Genomic DNA, 11,043 nt, shown 5'->3' with positions numbered 1-11,043 from the left:
ATATTCTACGCCATAAAGCTGAATTCAGACGCTGCAGATTTGCTGCGCGGCAAAATTCACAAGTGCTACAGGTGAATAGTTACAGTCTCAAAAACTCATCCACATGTAGCAAAAGTAAACGCTGGGAATTTTGCTGCAGCTTTATATTATTATTATTATAGAAATGCTCCATAAAGAAGATATTATGGTATTAGTAATATATAAGGGACTTGTTATTTATGTAATTTTCTAATACACATTTGGCTTATGGGGGAGCACACAGCGCACACAGAGTGTCTACATTACCAGTACTGCAGTCTGTGCGCCACCATACAGGTCCGTCCACATGAAGTTGCTGTGTACATGAGCCCTAATGTACATTTCCTTCATTGTTGGGTGGTCTATACTGAGTGCACGGCTTCCTTTGCTGCATTATCTCATTGTAGCCTTGGCCGTTTAATAGCTCACTCGATCGCCCTGCCATTGCATGGCGTTTATTTTATTTTCGCTATCGGCGATGTATGCTTGGCCGCCTGTAGCTCCCCCTTGTTACTAACGATGCGTTCTGCATCTGTTCCATTGGCTGCGTAGTTACCAGGGAGCCGACCTGTGGGTGGGCGTCGCTGGTTGACGTCTTACTCTCCCATTGGTTCGGCTCGGCGTTACTCAATGCCTGGGAGGCGGGGCCTGGGCTTTAAAGCTTCCTAGTTTCCTCGGTGCGCGCTAGACCGCTATCAGTGTCTCGTATGCGCCGCTATACAATTTGAACAGCTGAATATCAGCTGACCGGCACTTCGTGAATAAATCCGAGAATTATCAGGCAACTCGTACCCCTGAGGACGCTCCCCTAATGTGGTGCAGAAACGCGTTGGGAAGTGTGCCTGTGAATCTGTGGCAATCAGACTTTACTAATATTTGCCAGCACATTTAAAGAGGGGCTGTGGGAAATTTACATCTGACTTTTTAGGCACTTGTCAATGAGCGCATGCTGATTGTCTATCTCACACACTCTTTACTGTGCGTTCCTGATCTGGTTGCCAACGCCTGTACTTGGATCTTTTGGCACTCTGTGCCCTACTATATTTTAATAATAAATTATCAATAAATAATAATTGTAAAAGTTTATACAGGCAGAACATTTGTATTCTAACAATTTAAACGTATACCTATACATCACCTATTTTGGACTTATCCTTCATTGTTGGGTGGTCTATACTGAGCACACGTCTGTCTGGAGAAATAAAACTACACAATTATTGTTTTTTCCAGAACACCTTAAGATCGGCTGCCTGCTGCCAGGGGGACTCTCTGAAGCAATATTTCATCTATGCAAGGTGCGTCTCTTATTAGTTGCTATATGCAGTATCCACCAATACCCTCCACAGTTAGAATGACACTTTTTGTATGTCCTGGGTCAGAATGCCCCTTTTGTATGGCCCCACAGTAATGAAGCCCCCTTTTCTAAGCCCCGACTCAGTCCTTTTATCCCCGATATTAATAGTGCCCCCTTTGCTCCTATAAAATAAAAAATTATACTCACCTAATAGACGACCAACCGGGTCAGACATTTCGCTTCCTCCCTGTGCCGTTATTGTTTGTCCAATTTCAGGGGCGTATGGAGCCCCAGAGCTGTGGGCCACCCCAAATCCCTGGACCCCAGCCGGTCATCCTATTTACCCCTTTGGTAATTTTACACTGGTTGGGGACTGGACTCTGTTCTAGATAGAAATGTTGCCATTGATTGAGATTTGTCCTAATACATTGTCTTTCTTTCTCCTAGAATTAATTCCTCATAAGAGTTAATGATAACCACACGTCCCAGGAGGGCAGATCAAAGATTAAGCAGAGCCCTCCACCTCACATCACATAACGTTCTACATTCAGTCGGATGTATTCAGTAGGAGAGTCCAAGGTGAGTGTATTTTATTAACTGCATCTCTAAATGATCACATAGTGTGTATTACTGGTCAATACTGAAGAGGGCACTACCACCATAGATGGCCTGGGCACCCTCAACTTACACTGCCGATTCGGCATTTAGGGCCCAAACCTATAATATAAAAAAACAGAAAGATACAATCCCTAGTTTATTGACTGGGTGATGTTATTTGGGCACTGTATGATTAAATTATTTGGACACTACATGGTGCATCATAAGGGGGAGGACGTCACAGATACTGCACATGTCACCAATAAAACTAAGGCCGGCCCTGGATGTGACACAATAGCTGCCACTTGACATGCCATCCACACGGACATGACCGCTGTGGCCTAGCAACTAAAGACAACAGAACCACCAGCGCAGGAGCCACAGGTAATTTAAAAAATGAGTAGGGACAATTTGTTATTTTTAGCCATATGCGGCTTAGACTAAGGTTTATGAAACTGTCAGAGAACCCCTTTAATAATTATTTTGTCTGTTGAATCCAGAAATCCAATTTACCATTTTCTACTCTCTCTACTCCAGTCCAAAAGACTCCACAAAAGACAAATTAGAAGTTTTCCATTAAGGATAAGATTATATAGAAGAATAACAATAAGCTCCTGGTCCCTGATACAAAATCTATACCAGGGTCCTCCAACTATTATGTGCCATTATACTGCTGGTGTTATTTTTGTGGCAGAGGGGCATTGGACTCGCCCTGTGATAGAAAATGAAATGTGTGAAAGTAAATATATTATTATTCATTATAGATATGGGGTTATTTTATGTATGTGCATTAAACCCATTATGTATTTTACAGACATTTATAACATCTGAATATGTGGCACCAGTGACAGCCGACATGCTAGGAGATCCACTGTATATATGTAAGTATTATAGCAAATAACAACCTATAGAAATTCTATAATGTGATGTCATCCAGAGTGTTCCTATAGAGACACATGACAAGACTGTGGGAACAATCTCCCTGATGTTTTCAATAGGCTGAACATATATTTGTTGATATGATGAACCATACTAAGCGCACGTCATAATATCTTCACAGTTTATACTTTTTGTTGCAGAGATCGGCTGCCTACTGCCAGGGGGACTCTCTGAAGTAATATTTCATCTATATGCGGTATGTCCATCATTAGTTACTTTATACAGTATCCACCAGTAGCTCTGTACATTGAAAAAGTAATGAGCGGGCAAAATGCCAAGAAAGGCGTAGCAGTGGGGAACCTTGGATAGTTGGTAGGAATAGGCATAATGTAAGTTAGGGGTATCTTTGTCCAAAATGCTGGCCACATGGCTCGGTTTGGGACTGAACGTAGGTGTAAGGTAATTGGGTGAGGGAGTGTAGGGGGATTTTAGACAGCTTTGGTCTGCCAAGAACATTTGCGATGTGTCAAGGCCTGGATGCAATAGACAAGGACTTAAGTGAGTTTCATTACACAGTCATAATCTGCAGGCATAGGTGATAATGGACACTGGCAGAATGTTTTTATATTTACAGCACTCAAGCGGAAAGCAATGGAAGGTGCCAGGATATTGCCACGTATAGAGCCCCCACAAGTCATGCAGCACAAGGACCTGGACTTGGGGTGTACTGGATTGTTTGGAGCAAATGGCATCAAGGAAGCAAGGCAGGTATCCTCAATGGTATCATTCTAGCAAAAATTTGAGGGAACATGGCACGATGATGGGCCAAGTGCCAGGATCCTTGCGCAGGGATCCAGGGTCGATGAAGGCAGCAATATCCCAGTAGGGCCTCATAATCTCAACATGGGAGAGGGACACCTTGGGGTTGCCAAAATGTTTAGAACACGGGGTACTGGCACAATGTTTGGAATTACAGGAGCAGCGCATCTGGATGTAAAGAGAAGCAGAAGAAGGCAACAGTAGCTGGTTGAGTCTGATTCTGATCTGTCAGATGATAATAAGTGGTCTGATGATAATAAGTGGTCTGATGTTGGGGATAGATGGGCTAATGGGCAAGACGTTTAAGATACTGAAAAAAATGTTTACGCAGGATAAAGTAAAAAGGTAAAAGCGAGGAGTCGTGATACCGAAAGCCAATCCTTTACTGGAAAGAGGGGGTAAAGTTTGGGGCCAGGAAACATGTTTGTTGATTTCTACCTACACACACTTGTCCCAGGAAATGTTGGGAAACATAAGGGAGGAAAGGCTTGTCTAGTTTTTGTGATGTCTATGGAAGATTTTGTTTAGTATTGCAGTGTTATGGTGGTGGAGCAGGACCCCCTTATTGATCAGGTGCCAATAAAAAGGGATGGTGCCTGTGAAGCAGGCTGGTAAGTATAAAAAAAATACATCTGTCGCATCTAAAGGAGGCATCAGTAAACGATGAAATAGACAAGGAGTTGAGTGAGTTGCATCATTAAAGCAGAATCTGCAGGCACGGATGACAATGGATACTTGCAGAATGTTTTTTGTGCCTACAGGACTCAAGTGAGAAGCAGTGGAAAGGACACGGATATCGCCACGGATAGGGCGTCCACGAGTCATGCAGCACAAGGAACTGGACTTCTGATGTAATTGACTGTTTGGAGGAGATGGCGTACATTTGCGAAGAATGTAGTTGGATTTCGAAGCGCGTAAGCAGTCTTGTATCATCACTTCAACATGCCGTGTTGTTTATAAAATGTTTTTCTAATAAAGTCATCACATTGTCATGAGGATTGCTGGACCGTATTTTCTTCTGTTTACTGTATATTTATTGGACAGTGCTAACGCCATACAGCCCTCCCTGTAGAGAACGCCATACAGCCCTCCTGTAGAGAACGCCATACAGTCCCCCTGCAGAGAACGCCATACAGCCCCCCCTGTAGAGAACGCCATACAGCCCCCCCCTGTAGAGAACGCCATACAGCCCCCCCTGTAGGGAACGCCATACATCCCGCCCCTGTAGAGAACGCCATAGAGCCCCCCCCCCTTGTAGGGAACGCCATACAGCCCCCCCTGTATGGAACGCCATACAGCCCCCCCTGTAGGGAACGCCATACAGCGTTCCCCCCCTGTAGGGAACACCATACAGCGTCCCCCCTCCCAAAAAAATGCGACCTACAGTGTGTCCTACAAAATACATGTATCCCCTATCCACAGGATAGGGGATACATGTGTGATCGCTGGCAGCGAAAGCTGCTTCTATCCTCTCCTCAGGGTCCCCGGCAGTCACTGACATCCGGAGACCCGACATTCAGCAGCCCGATCGCGCGGGCAGTAAGTTAAAACCGGAGTCGTAAAAAGTCTATGGCTCAGGTTTTAAGGACCCTGACCGCTGGCCGTAAAAATACAGCCAGCGGTCGGGAACCAGTTAATGGCAGAGCGGGGAGATACCTCCCTGCTCTGCCGTAGTGTTCAGTGGCGTCCCGCTGTAGCAGCCATAGCGGCTGCCAGCGGAGCCTCCGGCCATGGTGGGGGCCCGTGCCGGCGGGCGACACGGGCCCCCTCATGCCGCGGGCCCCGTAGCAGCCGCTACAGCTGCTACGGCGGTAGTTACGCCACTGCTCAGTACATATATACAACAACAAAAAAAATCTCAGTGTTATGACTGCGGACCTCTATCGCTCACCCTGTGATGAACGGCCGCGACCGCAACTTCCTGGCCACCTCCCCAGAGACCACGGCTGGCACGGCCTTCCCTTCCTGGAGTGTGCGAGGAGTGCCTTAAAGGGCCAGCGTGCGCACTTCCTAAAAGTTTTCAATCCTACCCCAGTGCACCCTGGATTATAAAAAGGTCTCTGCCCTTCCACTCCTTGCTTGAGCGTTGTTTGTACTTTTCCCATGTTTGTATTGCAAAGGGTCCCTTAGTATTTTCCTGCTTGATCCCAGAGTTCCCGTTCCCTGCATCCTATTTCCTGTATCCCTTGCTGTTTCCTAACTGTGCCTGCCTTTTATCAGAGTCGTGTGGTATCGCCGGCTGGATATGCCACGTCTGTGTGTCATCTACCATTCCTGGTGCCATCCGCTTCGTCTGGTGCAACCTGCCACACCTAGCCCTATCTGAGCCGGAGCCCACGGCCTAGTGGGTCTACATACGGATGTAGCCATCTTTAACTTGACTCTGATAACTTGTTGCAGCATGATATCACACAAAAATAATTGAAAAGGTCAAGATAAGGGATCTTTCCACTGTGTATTTAATGCGTTATTAGTCAAGTTAAAGTCAGCTACATATGTTCCCTAGATTGTGACAGTACGCTCAGGCCATGGAACCCGCTGGCCAGCCTAAGACCACAGTTCAGGTCATACAGACGGATATGCGTGACCTATATGCACGTCAGTAATTACTAAGGGGTGGACCCCAATAGTATATATTGTATCTATATGCACGTCAGGATCAACTCCTCGTGGCTGTAAACTCCATCATCGCCCGACTGGATCAACTTCCTGTTCCTTCCCCAGAGACTGCTGCCGTTCCACTGTCTAATACTCCTACTGTCTGTTTTCCGGATCCACAGTTGCGCTGCCTCTTTTTCCTCGCTATGACTGCGTGCTCACCATTTCTCCTCTGATGAGGCGAAGGTAGCGTTCATTATTTCCCTCCTCGCTGGCAAGTCCTCGCATGGGCGAACCCCATCCTGGAATGACAGGGGCCCAAATTTTCGGACTTAGCCCTGTTCTTACAGACTTTTTGTGACGTGTTCAAGAAGCCGGGTCGAACATCCTTAGCAGCAGCCACTCTGCTAACCCTCAAGCAAGGGGGTCCACAGCAGGAGAGTATGCCATCTCCTTCCGTACCCTGGCAGCAGAGTTGGCATGAAACAATGAAGCATTGGTGGCGACCTATGGCATGGACTGTCCTCACACACCATGGACGAGCTGGCAGCCCGCGACCTCCCACCTACCTTGGATACCCATATCCTGTTGGCTACCCGGGTCAACATGAGGATCCAGGAACGCGATGAGGAGGTTCAGTGGAGAGACGTTTTCACAGATTAGCACCCTCGTTCCAGAGACCACTACTGCCCCCTCTTGTTGCTCTACCTGAGGAACCAATGCAGGTAGACAGAGTCAAGTTGTCCGAGCAGGAGAAACAGCGCTGACGCTCTTCAGGTCTGTGTTTGTATTGCGGCCTTAAAGGCCCTTTCGTGCGCCAATGTCCACAAAAGCCGGGAAACTCCAGCTCCTAGAGAGGCAACTCTAGGTGGGATGATGCCAAACATCAAAACCTCTTCCAAATTATCTATTCCTGTGACCATCATCTCGGGAGAGACATCACACTTCTCCTCTGCCTATTTTGACTCCAGGGCAGCTGCAGATTTCATCCAGCAGGATTTAGAAGACCGACTACATCTACCCACAGTTCTTCTGGAGAGATCCCTTGCTGTTGCTTCTGTAAATGGACTACCATTGCCCGATCCTATTGTGGCTATCATGAAACCACTTACGTTACAAATCGGAGTCCTTCACTCAGAACAGATCAACTTCCTCGTCCTGCCTAAAGCCATCAACCCGGTTCTGGTGGGTCTGCCTTGGCTTCGTCTACACGCCCAGGTCCTTCACTGGAGTTCTGGAGAGGTCCCCCAATGGGGGCCAAGATGCCTTAGCCGCTGCCTGCAACAGGTCCGCCCTGTTTTGCCTCCACTGCCTCAGTCACTCTCCGATCTACCATCTCATTAAGCCAGTTTTGAGGACATCTTCAGTAAGAGCAGGTAGATAAAAACAGTGGGAACCTGGTGGGATCCACTGTAAAAAAGAGACACCATCCAGGCGCAATACTTTTTTGAGAAAAAAAAATATATATAATTAATTGTCTAAAACAATAGATCATAATAAAACATACATAAAAAAGAGAGATAGAGGGTCGATTAAGGTACAACGCGTTTAGTGTAAACAGAACCACTTTATCAAGTAAACATGAGACCATAAAGTTTTTTCCAGAGAACCCCTTTAATGACCACCGTGAAAAGGCGTATTGTCATTAAGGGGTTAAATTCGCAGTGTTGGACGGTCATCTCCAGTTTACTGTTGTATCATTATTATACCGAAATTTATATTATATTATATAATATAATATAATAATATATTATATAATATATATATTATTATATTATACCTGTTAGGAGATGATGTCACCCCCAGATGAAGGCTGTGCCGAAATGTGCGTCGTGGTTGGCGCCATCCCGGTTGTGTCATATAGATGGGTATATATTGAGGCATGTTATTTCATATGCTGTACTCTTTTGAACATGTGTTGCACCTATCCTAGGACCACCACTACTTGTATTTAGCTTCTTGTCCATGTCCTTGTCCATCCTGCACTATTGTAAAGACAATTTATATTATATATGGTATATATATCCTTATTTCATATATATTGCTTAGCACTATACACTTTATAAATAAGATGTATCCGTATTGTTATAGGCATGTGTTCACCCTGTGTATTTCACTCTGGAGATGTTGCTATATCTATTGTCTGACACTTTTTATTCATTTGTCCTCTATATTTAATAAAGTTTTTTGATACTTTTCAAAAGCATCACTATTGGTGCTTGGTGCCATTATTGTTTAGGTCAGGTTTGCCCCCTGCCGCTAGGGGCTGTGGGGTAACACAGCAGGAGGCGTGTGCAGATGCCTGAGGGACTCAGTGGTGTGCCTGCTGAACATGGTGGGCGGTTCCCTGGTGAAGGGTGCGGGTCCATCCCAGGTTTTCGCGTGGGCGGTCCTGTAAAACATTTTCCCTTGTTAACCCTCTTCCGGTGAGTTATGAGGCTGTTGCGGTCTCAGTCCAGACTGAGACACCTAATTAGGTAAACAGGGATAACTTAGCTGTGTATGTCTGCTTCGAGGGATCGGTGCCCATCTTAAGCAGGAGGTCAGGAAACAAATAGGGAAGGATGAGTATGTGGAGATGTTCTCCCTCCTCCCCTTGGAGAAGTTCTATCTGGATCAGGGGAAGAGGGGCTAGAGCATAAAAGAAGGAGGAGAAAAGGCGTTATCTCCTGATTCCGCAAATGTTTACCAATTGGTTAATATGGTGAACGTTTTCATTTGCGATTCTAGCTAGAGTGATTTGCGAAAAGACCCCGGAGCACTGCTCGGCCCTTTTATGTTTTATGGATTCTATTGGGGAAGCATATAGGGTGTATAAGGGCCTGGTATGGCTCCGTTATGATAAAGAAGTCACAGTACAGCTGACACTAAGCTTTATGCAGAACATAGTGGAATGTCAAAAACAGCAAAAAAAATCAAGAGAATCAAAAGAAATTTAATAAAACAACACCAGTCCCAAGTGAATATAATTCGTAATGTTGTAGAGGGGTAAGGGAATGATAATGCTGGGAACTCTCTCTGTCATACTCTACTTAAACCCTATACACACACAAGAAACAGAGTATAGAGCCAAGTATATATGAAAAGAATAACAAATTTTATTAAATACATATAAAAACATACATGTAAAAATGGTACATGAGTGGAGAGACTCTATATGATATGAACACAGGTAAGTAGGAAAACCAAGTGTATGGTGTGTTTAAAGTCTTTATATTAACTCCTTAACGCCGAAGGACGGATATATCCGTCCTCAGCAGCTGCTAGTTCGCGCAGGAGGACGGATATATCCGTCCTGTGATGGCGCGGGTACTGAGACTGTACCCACGCGATCAGCGGCAGGAGCACGGCTGTTATACACAGCCGGGCTCCTGCTGCAACTGCCGGAATCGAAGCGCGCTCCGATTCCTGCAGTTTAACCCATTAAATGCCGCTGTCAATAGTGACAGCGGCATTTAATGTGTTTGACAGAGGGAGGGAGCTCCCTCTGTCACCCGATCGGCGCCCCCGCAAACAAATCGCGGGTCGCCGTCGGGTTTCCATGACAGCCGGGGGTCTAACAAAGACCCCCAGGTCTGTCTTCCGCAACTGCCCGTTAGGCGATGCCGGAGGCATGACCTAACAGGTTGCCTGTCAGTTTCACACTGACAGGCAATAATGCTTTGGTATACTAAGTATGCCAAAGCATTATATATGCGATCTGCAGATCGCATAGTGAAGTCCCCTGGTGGGACTTAAAAAAAAAATGTCAATCAGTTAAATAAAGTTTGTTGAAAAAAAAATAATAATAATTACAGTCAAAATCAAATAAAACTACTTTTTTTGCCCAAAAAGTGTTTTTTTCAGTAAAAGTGTCAAAACAAATAACACATACACATATATGGTATCCCCGCGATCGTAACAACTTGACCAATAAAATGAACACATTAATTAAACCGCCGGATGAACGGCGTCCAAAAAAAACGCAAAAAACAACGACAAAATTCTCTCTTTTCTCCCATTCCCCCCATAAAAAATAAAATAAAAGTTAATCTATAAGTCCTATGTACCCCAAAATAGTACTAATGAAAACTACACATTGGCCCGCAAAAATCAAGCCCACATACGGCCACATCGACGGAAAAATAAAAAAATGACGGCTCTTGGAACGCGGCGATGCAAAAACAAGTAATTTTTTTCTAAAAGGGTTTTTGTGCAAACGTAGGAAAACATATAAAACCTTTACATATTTGGTATCCCCGTAATCGTGCCGACCCATAGAATAAAGTTAACATGTTATTTACGCTGCATAGTAAACGGCGTAAATTTATAACGTGAAAATTAATGCTGGAATAGCTGCTTATTTTCAATTCTCTCCAAAAATAAAGTTAATAAAAGTTAATCAATATATTATAAGCATCTAAAAATGGTACAATTACAAAATACAACTCGTCCCGCAAAAAACAAGCCCTTATACGGCTATGTCGACGTAATAAAAAAAAGTTACGACTCTTGGAATGCGACCGTGAAAAAACAAAAAATAATCCTTGGTCATTAACGTGCAAAATGGCCCGGTCATTAAGGGGTTAAGGACATATGAATAGGGCAGTGTGCTATCGTATATAACGCTAGTTGTTTGAGTGTGAGCTGTTTTGTTAAGGACAGAAGTGTCCAAAGGGTGTTTTCTAGAGTAAAATACTCCCAACATTAATAACTCAGATAGCCTTACCCATAATAGTAGTCCTGGTAGCCTGAAATACCTGTGTGTAGAACAATAAGATGTCATTTTTTATCAAAATTTCTTATTTTCACAGGAAACAAAATACCCCATTTTGTTGCCCAATTTGTCCTTGGTGCGG

The 11,043-nt window shown here is 44.7% G+C and overlaps 1 long non-coding RNA gene across 1 annotated transcript; it reads left to right on the top strand.

The window, feature by feature from the left end:
- Window positions 1–1,248: 1,248 nt before the first annotated feature.
- On the top strand, window positions 1,249–2,761 carry LOC142740542 (uncharacterized). Its single transcript, XR_012880761.1, has 3 exons — window positions 1,249–1,313; window positions 1,760–1,891; window positions 2,724–2,761. It is a non-coding gene; the product is annotated as an uncharacterized LOC142740542 (long non-coding RNA).
- Window positions 2,762–11,043: the final 8,282 nt, after the last annotated feature.

This window comes from Rhinoderma darwinii, chromosome 2 (assembly GCF_050947455.1).
Source record: "Rhinoderma darwinii isolate aRhiDar2 chromosome 2, aRhiDar2.hap1, whole genome shotgun sequence".
Classification (NCBI taxonomy): Eukaryota; Metazoa; Chordata; class Amphibia; order Anura; family Rhinodermatidae; genus Rhinoderma; species Rhinoderma darwinii.
The sequence above is the reverse complement of the archived record's forward strand: the minus strand, read 5'-3'. Positions and strand labels throughout refer to the sequence as shown.